Here is a 5,205-nt window from a genome sequence, read left to right on the forward strand (position 1 = left end):
ACTTTGTGAACCCTACACAATAGATTGTCCTATATATTTGGGGGCACTATCCCTTAGAATAGAGGACAGAAAAGCCAAGCAAATAAAATCGAAGAGCACTATCAAAAAGCTAGCTAGCTATAAAAGCAGAGTAATAGAGAGAGTGAAAGTAATTCATCATTTTTATTGATAAATAACTCGGCGCTTGCCTAAAGAAACATCAAACATCTATCCTCACCAATAAATAGAAGCTAATCATACAATTTAAAAAAAAAAAAAAAAAAAGGCCATGTAACTGCTACCCTATACAATCAAATATAATTTAGAATTGAAAAAATGACGACACTGTGACGACCAAGCCAAATTATTAGTTCCTTCCAAGACCAAGATCAATCTTGCTTTGAATTCCCATTTTGGATGATGAGAATAATAAGAGCATGTGCAAGATGAGGTTGCTGGTCATAGCTGATGTTTCTGCCAGACACTTTTTGATCACCAATATCAATAACAATGGACTTGGATTGGAAGCTTGGTGTCTCAGTATTCGGCTCATGAAGCCTTCCTTTATTCTGCTGCTTAAATTAAAACCTGCAATTACATCGTTAATTAGTACGTTTAGATTAATTATGTTATTACCATTGATAACTAATAAACTGAAAACAAAAATAGAAACTTAATTCGACTTACATGATTGGTCTATGCATGTGTTTGAGCTTAGTAGTGAGTGGGTGGTGGGGGAGAGGCGTAAATGTACACCGGTGGTGGGGGAGATTTCACCGGAGGTGGAGGTGACTTGTAGACGTAGGGAGGAGGAGGAGAAGGTGAAGGAGGTGGTGGAGACTTGTAAGCGTATGGTGGGGGAGGAGATGGGGAAGGTGGAGGTGGGGAGGTGTAGTGGTATGGTGGAGGAGGAGATGGCGATGGTGGTGGTGGAGATGTGTAATGGTAGGGAGGAGTTGGCTTTGGTTCCTTGTGTGGGGGAGGTGGAGACTTGTATTGGTATGGTGGGGAGGAGATGGAGAGGGTGGTGGTGGTGAGGTGTAGTGGTATGGTGGTGGAGGAGATGGCGATGGTGGTGGTGGAGATGTGTAATGGTAGGGAGGAGTTGGCTTTGGTTCCTTGTGTGGGGGAGGTGGAGACTTGTATTGGTATGGTGGGGGAGGAGATGGAGAGGGCGGTGGTGGTGAGGTGTAGTGGTATGGTGGTGGAGGAGATGGGGAAGGTGGCGGCGGGGAGGTGTAGTGGTATGGTGGAGGGGGAGACGACGAGGGTGGTGGTGGAGATTTGTATAAATATGGTGGTGGAGGTGAGGGTGAGGGAGGAGGAGGGGACTTGTAGACGTATGGTGGAGGGGGAGATTTGTAGTAGTATGGAGGGGGAGGAGAGGGTGACGGTGGTGGGGGTGACTTGTAGATATAAGGTGGAGGAGGAGAAGGTGATGGTGGAGGGGAGATTTGTAGTAGTATGGATGTGGGGGAGAGGGTGATGGTGGTGGTGGTGATTTGTAGTAGTATGGAGGTGGAGGAGAAGGTGATGGAGGTGGAGGAGACTTGTAGATGTATGGTGGTGGTGGTGGTGGGGATTTGTAGTAGTATGGAGGAGGAGGAGATGGTGAAGGTGGTGGTGGAGACTTGTAAATGTAGGGTGGGTGAGGGTGAGAATGTGGTGGTGGTGGTGACTTGTAGATATATGCTGGTGGTGGAGGTGACTTGTAGATATAAGTTGGTGGCGGTGGTGACTTGTAGTAGTACTTTGGTGGTGGTGGTGGTGGAGACTTGTACACGTAAGGTGTAGGTGATGGTGGTGGTGGTGACTTGTAGATGTATGTGGGTGGTGGTGGTGACTTGTATACGTAAGTTGGTGGGGGTGGAGACTTGTAGTAGTACTTTGGTGGTGGTGGTGGTGGAGACTTGTAGTAGTACTTTGGTGGTGGTGGTGGTGGAGACTTGTAGATGTATGGCTTCGGTGATGGTGGTGGTGGTGACTTGTAGATGTATGTGGGTGGTGGTGGAGACTTGTAGTAGTACTTTGGTGGCGGTGGCGGTGGAGACTTGTACACGTACGGCTTGGGTGATGGTGGTGGAGGAGACTTGTACTCGTACGGCTTGGGAGATGGTGGTGGTGGAGACTTGTACACGTACGGCTTCGGAGATGGTGGTGGTGGAGACTTGTACACGTACGGCTTCGGTGATGGTGGTGGAGGAGACTTGTACACGTACGGCTTCGGAGATGGTGGTGGTGGAGACTTGTACACGTACGGCTTCGGTGATGGTGGTGGAGGAGACTTGTACACGTACGGCTTGGGAGATGGTGGCGGTGGAGACTTGTAGACGTACGGCTTGGGAGATGGTGGCGGTGGAGACTTGTACACGTACGGCTTAGGAGATGGTGGGGGAGGAGACTTGTACACGTACGGCTTGGGAGATGGTGGTGGTGGAGACTTGTACACATACGGCTTTGGTGATGGTGGTGGTGGCGACTTGTAGTAGTAAGCCGGCGGTGGCGGCGACTTGTAAATGTACTTTGGCGACGGTGGAGGAGGAGATTTGTAGACGTAAGTAGGGGTTGGTGGAGGCGGCGACTTGTAGACGTAAGGAGAAGGATGGTGTGGAGCGGGCTTAGCACACTCCTTGTAAGGGGTCTTTGGAGCGAAAGCAAAGGGCTTGGCCTTGAGCACAACCTCCCAATTGTTCTTGGACTTGACCTTCAGCTTGGCTCCCTTGTCGCCCCAGTTGAGAGGAGTTGGAATGCTGCAGAGTGAACCCTTGGGTGCCATGTGGAGCTTCGCGGTACAAGCCTTGGCACCATATTTACCGTAGTCAAAATCTTCGACTGCGACGCTGAATTTACCGTTGTTCTTGGTTTTACCGTAAGCCATGATCGCCTTTTTGCCTGCCCAGCATGTGATCTCAACAACAGCGCCTGCGTAATTTATATTTAAAAATTAGATCAGTTACGATCTCCCATTTATAATACTAACAATCAATCTCAGACAAATCTAACTACTTATTAGGTTAATCACTAACTAATTGATTGGTTCTATCACTTCTATGATCAAAGTCACTGAATTTACCAAATCCTTAAAATTGAAAAGGACAGGATCCTTTTCTTTCTGTAGTTGGACAGCGAAAAAGGAAATTTTAATTTGCAGTACATCTTGAAAAAAGAAATAATATATAAAATAACAGCACATTCAGCGCTATGAGAAAATTAATATTTTCATTATTCAAAAAAAAAAGAAAATTAATATTTTCAAATATATTTTTCTTAAGTGCAAAATTAAAGTGGAACAAATTAAGCCGCCATGACATTATTATATAAAGAAGGACCAGGCGCAGTAGCCAGTTTTGGGATTGTGACCAGATCAGATTTGAAAAACATCTCTTTCTTCGAAAATGAAGAACATCAAAAATGAATACAATAACTAATTAAGGAGAATTAATGTTTCGGAATTAATACCTTCGAGATGTTTCTTGTCGTGGGACTTGATTGGATATCCCCAGTCGTAGCATCTGTAGCAGTAGACCTTTCCGACGACCTTGACGATCAATGGCTGGTGGTGTGGGTGTGGGTGTGGATAGTACGGAGCCGGTGGTGGAGGAGATTGGTAGTAGTAAGGCTTCGGCGATGGTGGCGGCGGAGACTTGTACACGTACGGCTTTGGTGATGGTGGTGGTGGAGACTTGTAGTAGTATGGTGGAGGAGGAGATGGGGAAGGTGGTGGAGGGGATTTGTAGATGTATGGTGGAGGAGGTGAGGGAGAAGGAGGTGGGGGGGACTTGTAGTAGTATGGTGGCGGTGGTGAGGGAGAAGGTGGAGGAGGAGACTTATAGTAGTAAGGTGGTGGTGGAGAATGTGCTGGAGGTGGAGGAGATTTGTAATAGTAAGGTGGTGGTGGAGAATGTGCTGGAGGTGGAGGAGATTTGTAATAGTAAGGTGGTGGTGGAGAATGTGCTGGAGGTGGAGGAGATTTGTAGTAGTAAGGTGGTGGTGGAGATGGGGAAGGAGGCGGTGGAGACTTGTAGACGTATGGTGGTGGGGGAGAAGGTGATGGAGGTGGTGGTGACTTGTACTCGTACGGAGGCAATTTAGGTGAGGGAGGAGGAGGAGACTTGTACACATACGGCGGTGGTGGAGAAGGCGATGGTGGAGGGGGTGACTTGTAGACGTAAGGAGGTGGTGGTGAAGGCGATGGTGGGGGAGGTGACTTGTAGACATAAGGAGGATGTGGTGAAGGCGATGGTGGGGGAGGTGACTTGTACACGTAAGGAGGAGGTGGTGAAGGCGATGGTGGAGGCGGTGACTTGTACACGTACGGTGGTGGAGGAGAGTGAACGGGGGGTGGTGGCGAGCTGTAGACATAAGGCGGTGGGGGTGAAGAGTAAAGGTAAGGATGATCAGCTTGAACTGAACCCACATTGCTCGAAAGGACGACAACTATGGCTGCAAAAGCCACGGCCATTTGCGGCCAAAGACGACCCCGAGAGGGGGGGTCGCCACTCGAACTCCTCATGGGGAATGAAGAGATGGAGGAAGAAGTGTGGAAGTGGAGAGAGGGATGAATGGGTTTGATGAACTAATAGGCATGCAAATATGGAGAGTTATATAGCGAGTGATCGGAGTCGTTGATGGAGAGCTGTCAAATGGGGCACACTCGTTAGCTGGCGTTATATCTATTTTTAATACCAAATACAAACACTACTCTTTGGATCACTTGGAATTCCTCCCAGTCCCAATTTAAAACCAGTCCCCCCAAATTGTTAATCTTCAGTACTAATACTATAAATAGATAATGCTATAATATTCACACTTAATTTGATTAATAATTCCACTCCACGGGCTCGTTCTGTTTTCTATCTTGAGCAAAAAGCAACAATACAATGGAATGTATGTAAACACTGATTCAATCATGAACCTATGATCTTGCTGGCACTTCTCGTCGCCGTCCGATCGTAATCTCCGTTGTGCATTTCAGTTAGTCAACCCTTTTTTTCTCTCAAAGTTTATAATATCTTGAATCTATAAGATCTGAATCGGTTTGCTCCATCCATGTGAAGCTTCCACATTATATGATTGTTTAAATATGAAATCATTTTTTTCCTGACTTTTTCAAATTTTTGTGAAGTTGTTATTTTGATTAATTAATTTCTCTTTAATTCTAAAGTGACCTGACTATGAAAGCAGACAAAAAGATAAAGGAAATCAAAAGGGCAATTGTGAAGAACC

At 46.5% G+C, this 5,205-nt stretch overlaps 1 pseudogene; it reads right to left on the minus strand.

The window, feature by feature from the left end:
- Nucleotides 1–476: 476 nt before the first annotated feature.
- On the minus strand, nucleotides 477–4,564 carry LOC112195966 (annotated as a pseudogene).
- Between the last annotated feature and the right edge of the window lie 641 nt (nucleotides 4,565–5,205).

Source organism: Rosa chinensis, chromosome 4, assembly GCF_002994745.2.
Source record: "Rosa chinensis cultivar Old Blush chromosome 4, RchiOBHm-V2, whole genome shotgun sequence".
NCBI lineage: Eukaryota > Viridiplantae > Streptophyta > Magnoliopsida > Rosales > Rosaceae > Rosa > Rosa chinensis.